This window comes from Anabrus simplex, chromosome 1 (genome assembly GCF_040414725.1).
Source record: "Anabrus simplex isolate iqAnaSimp1 chromosome 1, ASM4041472v1, whole genome shotgun sequence".
Classification (NCBI taxonomy): Eukaryota; Metazoa; Arthropoda; class Insecta; order Orthoptera; family Tettigoniidae; genus Anabrus; species Anabrus simplex.
The window spans coordinates 446,543,910-446,553,765 of record NC_090265.1 but is presented as its reverse complement, the minus strand read 5'-3'; positions in this window follow the sequence as shown (position 1 = coordinate 446,553,765).

The following is a 9,856-nucleotide window of genomic DNA, read 5'->3' as shown; positions in this document are numbered from 1 at the left end:
TTTACGCCTTCCACTAAACTACCATTTTTATCCACGTGAATACACTTATTTATGGCCTAGATTGTAGCGAGTTATTCCCCGACTTCGCCTATCGAATTTCGTTAAGCTACGACCATTAATAACAAATATTAGAAAATTAAATTTCAGACCTTCCCCTAAAGTACTATTTTACTCAGCATGAATACAACGACCTCGATTATAGTGACTTATTCCCCGATTTTTGCATACCAATTATCATTAAGATACGACCACTAATAACATAAATATTTGAGAATTAATTTTAGGCCTTCCCCTGAACTACCATTTCACTCAGATTGAATACAATTCCTTATAGCTTGGATTATAGAAACTTATTCCCCGATTTTGTACACTGATTTTCATTAAGTTACGACTGCCAATAACATAAATATTTGAGAATTAAATTTAAGGTCTTCCCCTAAACTACCATTTCACACAGCGTGAATAAAATTATTTATAGCCTAGATTGTAGCGACTTATTCCCCGACTTTGCATACCGATTTTCATAAAATTATCTTCAGCCGTTTTCTCCTGATGCGTGTACATACATACACACATACAGGCAGACAGAAATTACGGAAACTTGAAAAGTTCATTTCCTTGTTACTGTGGACACGACTGATACATAAATACCATCCTTTTTAAATTCTGAGCAATGTACAGTATATATAGACTAAGCAGAGATGATCCATGATCGTAATCGGTATGAGCCAAACTTTTAACAACCTGTAGCTTAATTACTTTCAGAAAACCATCCATATGGGCAAGAAGGGTAAAGGATACAGCCTGGCTTGACCTCCTTGTTGTTTTGTATGTCGCGTGCTCAGACGGAAATGGTTTGATCCCCAACACCTACACCATCAACTGTCAAAAGCAGACTAAGCGTCACTAGAAATGCGTCTAGGAAAGTAAGGAGAAGGGTAAATTCCTGTTGCTTTCCTCACCGAGGCAAATGGTGTCACTTCATATCAGTCTGTTAAGTCCAGTAAAATGTAGACCTATACACCAATCGACACTACAGGCAACATTTTCACACCGTTCATAACAGGAACTGGCCGCATGAGTAATTGCGTTACTATCATTGCTCACACCTCAATTACTTCCGTACTACAAGAACAAAAGTTAAGACTGTGACAGACCGATGAAGGGAACAAACTTGCTGTAGCCTACATCACAAGATACAGTGCACTGTGAATACAAATAACTTATTTCATCAGCAGTGTTATCTGCAGCCTGACTGGCAACATTAACTCGTTTGTTTGCTTAAAATAGACTATCACTGCCCGGCTCCATGGCTAAATGGTTAGCGTGCTAGCCGTTACTCAAAGAGGTCCCGGGCTCGGTTCCCGGTAGGGTCGGGAATTTTAACCATAATTGGTTAATTCAACTGGCACGGGGACTGAGTGTATATGCCGTCTTCATCATCATTTCACCCTCATCACGACGCACAGATCGCCTAAGGGTATCAAATCAAAAGACCTGCACCTGGCGAGTCGAAGTCGTCGTACACATCCCGGCACTAAGAAAAAAGCCATACGCCATTTTTTCTATCACTGATCTCATAATCCCCCAGAACGGCCAACATACTGGAACTCTGTTATACGCCTTCTCTTTATTTATGAAACCTAAGAACAACTGTGTCCGCCTCTGTGGTGTAGTGGTTAGTGTGATTAGCTGCCACCCCCGCAGGCCCTGCTTCTATTTCCGCTCTGCAACGAAATTTTAAAAGTGGTGCGAGGGCTGAACGGGGTCCACTCAGCCTCGGGAGGTCAAATGAGTAGAGCTGGGTTCGATTCCCACCTCAGCCATTCTGGAAGTGGTTTTCCGTGGTTTCCCACTTCTCCTCCAGGCAAATGCCGGGATGGTACCTAACTTAGGCCACGGCCGCTTCCTTCCCTCTTCCTTGTCTATCCTCTCCAATCTTTCCATCCCCCGCAAGGCTCCTGTTCAGCATAGCAGGTGAGGCCGCCTGGGCGAGGTACTGGTCATTCTCCCCAGTTGTATCACCAGACCCAATGTCTCACGCTCCAGGACACTGCCTTTGAGGCGGTAAAGGTAGAATCCCTCGCCGAGTCCGAGGGAAAAACCAACCCTGGAGGGTAAACAGATTAAGGAGGAGAAGAAGAAGAACTGTCCATTGCTCTCGTAGCATTCGCAAATATTCCAAAACCCCTGGGTTTCATTCCCCTTACCCTCCACCGTCAATAACACTCTATTTTCCAAAACGCCTGTAAGGAGAGCCTGCTGTTCCCAAAGTGATGTCGTAATAGTTGTTGCAAACCTTCCTCTTCCCTCATTGTGGGTAGGTGCTAACCACACAATTATATTGCCTCTTATCCCTTTCTGCGTCAAGCGAGTTCTTTGTTTTGAGTCTTGTTTTGTTTTGTTTGCTAATTGCTTTACGTCGAACCGACATAGATACGTCTTATGACGACGATGGGACAGGAGTGGGCTAGTAGTGGGAAGGAAGCGGCCGTGGCTTTAATCAAGGTACAGCCCCAGCATTTGCCTGGTGTGAAAATGGGAAAACACGGAAAAACATTTTCAGAGCTGCCGACAGTGGGGTTCGGACCTACTATCTCCCGAATACTGGATACTGGCCGCACTTAAGCGACTGCGACTATCGAGCTCGGTGTTTTGAGTCTTATAAAGGAAATCACCTTCGCCACCCCTTTATAACTGCGTTCCGCAGAAATCTTGTGATATAACGGCATAGGCGATTCTAATCATTATTTTCTTTATAAGTGCCAAAAGTTGAGATTAATTTCTAAAGGAATACTGAACCCACTATCTTAAATCGCCAAGGACTACGCCGCACGGAAATATTGCAGACTAGCAAATGTACCCGTGCTTCGCTACGGTGTTCAACATTGTATTCGAATATCGAAGTAAATAGTGTACATGCAGTAAATAAGATTGTTTTAAAATTGCATGTCTCTTAGCGTTATCCGAGAAAAAGCATGGGGATGTCCCCATACGTTGTTTATATGTAAAGTGTTTGTTACGGATTTGTGATATAACGGCAGGTTCACTTGCCTACTGCCATTCACAATCGAGTTGGGAAGTTTACATTATAATTGGAGGCCCCATTGCCTACTGCGCGGTCACAATCAATTTGGGAGTGTTCGTTACAATGGCAGGCCCCATTTCCTACTTCCAAACAGATTACAGTCGAGGAGATTTTATTATAATGGCAGGCAACTTCCCTACCACCATTCAAAATTGAGTTGTGCCGTTATCATTATAATATCAGGCCGATTTTCCTACTGCCAGCCAGCTTACTGCCAGTCACACCAAGTTGGTGAGTTTCCATCAAAATAGCAGGCAACTATGCCTAATGCCAGTCACATTTTAGATGAGGACATATGTTTATAATGGCGGGCACCCTTGCCTTCTGCCAAACACAATCGGGTAGGGGAGATTTAAACAAAACTGCATGCTCCTTTGCCTTCTGCTAGTCAATTCGAGAAGTGAACTATTCATTACAATGGTAGGCCTCCCTTACTAATGACAGTTACACAGGAGTTGGAGAAGGACCCATTTCCTACTGCCAGTCAAAGTCGGTGTGGGGAGTACTGATTACAATAGCAGACACACCCTTTCTCGATCGCTACAAAACGACATCAGTGAATATATATAGATCGACATACGAAAGTATATGCGTGTTTACAATATTGAAGACCTTCATTTACAGATTAACTGCTACTAAACGTACGTCATATCGACAAAGGATTATACCGTAAGACACGCCGGATTTAGTAGCCTAAATGGCTGGTCCTATGATATGTCATCTATTCTTGGGTCAGATTGAGTTAGAAACGTGGAACAGGGTAAAGGTTTTGTAAGATTATCTCACATTGCATTACTTTTCGGATAATTATGTGACAGCTACGTACATAGCATTTGGCTCACATATGGCTACTGGGTGGGCCAATTTTCGTGAAGAGTTTGATGATTCTGTATTTCATATAAGTAATCGAAAGTATGAATTATGCATGTGAAAATTCCCAATTGACTTAACATCGATTAATAGAGAAAAATCAAACGTAAAAGGGATACAGATACGGCAAAAAGTCATAAGACCAAGGTTGTAGATCATTCCAAATTGAACGGAGATTGTGCAATCCGTTATGTGATAGGAATTTCCGAAGGCCTGCACCATCATTAAAAATGCCTGCATAGTTCGATATTCTTCGGGGATAAAAAGTGAAAAACTTAATGATCTAGGATGTTTTCCGTCGTTAGAGGCTAAAACGTATAATTTTATCAAATTTCAATTATCTTCTTTTTCTTCTGGCAGATTATGCCGCAATGTGGATTTTGGGCGAGGCGGGTAAAAATTAGGACTTTCAGGAAACTAAACCAAAAATTATGCAGATGGTCATTATTACCCCTTAAACGGAAAGCTGTACGAATATTTCGCCAAAATAGTCAGTGTAGAGACACACTGTCATTACGATTTGATTTATATAGATAAGGAATCTGCTCCATGTAAAACACCTTTTGGGCTATGCCCGCTGGACTTAACCTGCAAAAGTGACCATTCATGATATCTCCCTTATTAATCCTCCTGACGAAAAAATGCACATGGAAAAAAAAAAGGTTTAGAGGTGGCATTCCATCACGTTTGGTCGATTTCCAGTCAGGTTGGTCTTGTTCTGTATATATTGTGGAAGAGTAAAATCACCATTTTTGTTCCCTATAAACCGCCAGTCCATTCCGGAACATGAAATGTTGTTTACGTTTATAACCTACCTTTGGACAGGTGGATGCTAAATATAAATTTTGGTTCGAATGTCTTCAGTAGTTTTCAAGTTGTAAGGAATATGCTTTACACGCACCCGCTCGAGAGTTAAGTCTCCCTTATTAATCCTCGTATCGAAATGATGCACATGAGAAAAAAGGTTTAGAAATTAATTTCTACCGAGGTAGGTAGATTTCCATTAAGTTTGGTTGTGTATATTTTGTGGAAGTGCAAAATCACTGTTTCGGTTTCGTATAAACCCCCAGTCAGTTCAGGGATTTAGAAACAATATGTGCCCTAAAACCTATCAAGGACAGGTGTATTCTAAATATGAGTCTTGGTGGAAATACATCCAGTAGTTTGTAGCACTCGCGTACATACGGCGTAATTAAGGAAGAAAATAATACAGTTAAGAAAGTTGAAAGTAATAGAAAATGGATTATAACTGAAGACAGCCGGATAACGACAAATATGTAAATGCCAAGTGAATGTATTGGAAAATCAAATGCCCCTCATTAAATTATGCTAGTGTGAGTTATGGATATAATAAAGCGGTAACAGAGGAGAAATTTAGGTCCAGTGATTCTTAGGTAAACAAATAATAAGAAGATGACTAATGGTGTTATTACTTAATCTATTCGAGGGCGGTTATAACATCCAACGATATTCCGCCAATATCCCGCAGATAGGCCGATTGACGCCTCTCTTGCCTTCTACCCAAGGAACAACCACGAATTTAAAAGCATGATGAGGAAAATGACAATACGTTACTTCCCTGCTGGCATGCAGTCAGAGACGTTGCCATGGTAACCTGTAGGTTCGTTGTCGGTCGGTCGGTCACTCAATGCAGAGCATGGTACCAGCGGAAAATTGTAAATTTCTCCGTCATGTGAAGAGTAAGGTAAATTATGAACATAACGAATGCAGGCATGAGATACTAAACTAATGGTGCGGTAGTTTTCACACCTGTCAGCACCGGCTTTCTTGGGAATAGGTATAACAACACTCTGCCGAAAATCAGATGGCACTTCTCCTGTCTCATACATCTTGCACACTAAATGAAATAACCTTGCTATGCTGGTTTCTCCTAAGGCAGTCAGTAATTCAGAGGGAATGTCATCATTTCTAGGTGCCTTGTTCCTATTTAGGTCACTCACAGCTCTGTCAAACTCTGACCTCAAAATTGGGTCTTCCATTTCATCAGCATCAACAGCCTCTTATGTTCCAGAACCAAATTATCTACATCTTTACCTTCATACAACTGTTGGATATGCTCCTGCCATCTTCCTGCTTTGTCTTCTTTCTCTAGAAGTAGCTTTCCACCTGAGCTCTTAATATTCATACACCTAGATTTCCTTTCTCCAAAGGTTTCTTTGATTTTCCTGTATGCAGCATCTACCTTTCCCAGGACGTACAGCCTTCGACATCCTTGCACTTCTCCTTCAGCCATTCTTCCTTAGCTACCTTGCACTTTCTATCCACTTGATTCTTTAATCGCCTGTATTCTTTTCTGCCCTCTTCATTTCTAGCATTCTTGTATTTTCGTCGTTCATCAATCAGGTCTAGTATCTCCTGAGTTATCCACTGATTCTTAGTTGATCTTTTCTTCCTTCCTAACATGTTCTTCTTCAGCAGCCCTACTGATTTCATTTTTCATGACTCTCCACTCTTCCTCTATAGTGTTTCCTTCAGCCTTTTCATTTAGTCCTTTTGCAACATGTTCCTTGAAACAATACCTCACACTCTTTTCTTTCAACTTGTCTAGATCCCATCTTTTTGCATTCTTTCCTTTCTTCAATTTCTTCAACTTCAGATGGCATTTCATGACCAACAAGTTGTGGTCAGAGTCCACGTCTGCTCCTGGGAAAGTTTTGCAATCCAACAACTGGTTTCTGAATCTCTGCCTAATCATAATGAAGTCTATTTGATACCTTCCAGTGTCTCCAGGTCTCGTCCACGTATACGGCCGTCATTTGTGGTGTTTGAACCAAGTATTGGCAAGGACTAAATTATGATCAGTGCAGAATTCAACCAGCCGACTTCCTCTTTCGTTCCTTTGTCCCAATCCAAATTCTCCTACTGTACTACCTTCTCTTCCTTGGCCTACCACTGCATTCCAGTCTCCCATCACAAATATATTCTCGTCACCTTTTACATATTGTATTACATCTTCTATCTCCTCATATATTCTCTCGATTTATTCATCATCCGCTGAACTAGTAGGCATACAGACCTGCACTATTGTGGTGGGCATTGGTTTGGTGTCTATCTTGACGACAAAATTCTTTCACTATGCTGGTCGTAGTAGCTTACCCGCTGCCCTATTTTTTTATTCATTATTATACCAACTCTTGCATTTCCCCTGTTTGATTTTGTGTTGATAATTCGGTAGTCGCCTGACCAAAAATCTTGTTCTTCCTGCCAACGTACTTCACTTATACGAACTACATCTAACTTTAGCCTATCCATCTCCCTTTTCAGATTCTCTAACCTACAACAACGATTCAAACTTCTAACATTCCACGCTCCGACTCGCAGAATGGCAGTATCCATCTTCCTGATGATCGCCCCCTCTCGTGTAGTCCCCACCCGGAGATCCGAATGGGGGACTAGTTTACCTCCGGAATATTTTACCCGGGAGGAAGCCATCATCAGTACATCATTCATACAGAGAGAGCTGCATGTCCTCGGGAGGTAGTTACGGCTGTAGTTTCCCGTTGCTTTCAGCCGTGTAGCAGTATTAACATAGCTAAGCCATGTTGAGTATTATTGCAAGGCCGTATCAGTCAATCATCTAGACTGCCGCCATTGCAACTACCGAAAGGCTGCTAACCCCCTTTCGATGAACCATTCGTTAGTCTGGTCTCTCAACAGATACCCATCCGATATGGTTGCACCTGCGGCTCGGCTATCTGCATCATTGGGACACGCAAGCCTCCCCACCGCTGCAAGGTCACATGGTTCGCAGAGGAGGTAGGTATTGTTAATGACTATTCAATTCAGTTCTATTTCATTTACCATAGTGATGGTAATTCTCTCTTTCCTAATCTGTTTGCCCTCCAGGGTTGATTTTTCCCTCGAACTCCGCGAGGGATCCCACCTCTACCGTCTCAAGGGCAGTGTCCTGGAGCTTCAGACTCTGGGTCGGGGGATACAACTGCGGAGAATGACCAGTACCTCGCCCAGGCGGCCACACCTGCTATTCTGTACAGGCGCCTTGGTGGGGGATTGGAAGATTGGAAGGGATAGACAAGGAAGAGGGAAGGAAGCGGCCGTGGCCTTAATTTAGGTACCATCCCGGCATTTGCCTGGAGGAGAAGTGGGAAACCACGGAAAACCACTTCTAGGATGGCTGAGGTGGGAATCGAACCCTCCTCTACTCAGTTGACCTCCCGAGGCTGAGTGAACCCCGTTACAGCCCTCGTAACAGTTTTCAAATTTCGTGGCAGAGCCGGGAATCGAACCCGGACCTCCGGGCGTGGCAGTTAATCACACTAACCACTACACCACAGAGGAGGACAGTGATGGTAATTATTAATAAAAATCAGCTCTATTTCACTTTACCATAGTGATGGTAATGATTATTAAACTCAATTCTGTTTCATTTTAGTGATTAATAGTGATTATTAAAGTCAGTTTTACTTCATTTTCTATATGACTATTGAAGTCACTTCTACGATATTTTGCTATTGATAGTGGTAATGATTACTTAATAATTCGTTTTTATTTTATGATAACATCCATAGACGGTTGCGTTTCTTTCATCATCATCATCTGTTTACCCTCCAGGTTCGGCTTTTCCCTCGAACTCCGCGAGGGATCCCACCTCTACCGTCTCAAGGGCAGTGTCCTGGAGCTTCAGACTCTGGGTCGGGGGATACAACTGGGGAGAATGACCAGTACCTCGCCCAGGCGGCCTCACCTGTTATACTGAACAGGGGCCTTGTGGAAGGATGGGAAGATTGGAAGGGATAGGCAAGGAAGCGGCCGTGGCCTTAAGTTAGGTACCATCCCATAATTTCGCCTGGAGGAGAAGTGGGAAACCACGGAAAACCACTTCCAGGATGGCTGAGGTGGGTCGAACCCACCTCTACTCAGTTGACCTCCCGAGGCTGGGTAGACCCCGTTCCAGCCCTCGTACCACTTTTCGAATTTTCGTGGCAGAGCCGGGAATCGAACCCGGACCTCCGTGGGTGGCAGCAATTCACGCTAACCACTACACCACTTGGGCGGACTGCGTTTCTTTAATTCAGTTTATTTTATCTTCTCCGTTTATAAACATTTGAGTTGGATTAATTTAGTTACCATTCGTACTGTATGTATGGCACTGATTAAATCAAACCTAAGTGTTTATTGGAATTACCTTTTAAGATTTTTATTTTAAACATAATTTGAAAGTTTGTTGTTTATTAACTTAAAGGTGAGTTATAGGTTCCATTAATTAGTTTGTGGTTAATTGAAACATTTCAATTAAATGCCTATTTTAAAAAATCTAAATGTAGCATATTTTCGTTGTGTCAGGTTGTGACACAGCATGGTGCGATAATTTTACTTTATTGAATTTAACCATAATTATTGCTATTGAACTTCTGAGCACCATGCCTAGCAGATGAGCAAGTTAACTTACTAAAGCAATTATTTTCCTATGCGAGTGTGTAAAGGTCCGCCTCTGTGGTGTAGTGGTTAGTGTGATTAGCTGCCACCGTCGGAGGCCCAGGTACGATTCCCGGCTCTGCCACGAAATTTGAAAAGTGGTACTAGGACTGGACCGGGGTCCACTCAGCCTCGGGAGGTCAACTGAGTAGAGTTGGGTTCGATTCCCACCTCAGCCATCCTGGTAGTGGTTTTCCGTGGTTTCCCACTTTTCCTCCAGGCAAATGCCGGAATGGTACCTAAATTAAGGCCACGGCCGGTTCCTTCCCTCTTCCTTGTCTATCCCTTCCAATCTTCCCATCCCCCACCAAGGCCGCTGTTCAGCGTAGCAGGTGAGGCCACCTGGGCGAGGTACTGGTCATTCTCCGCAATTGTATCCCCCGACCCACAGTCTGAAGCTCCAGGACACTGCCCTGAGGCGGTAGAGGTGGGATCCCTCAC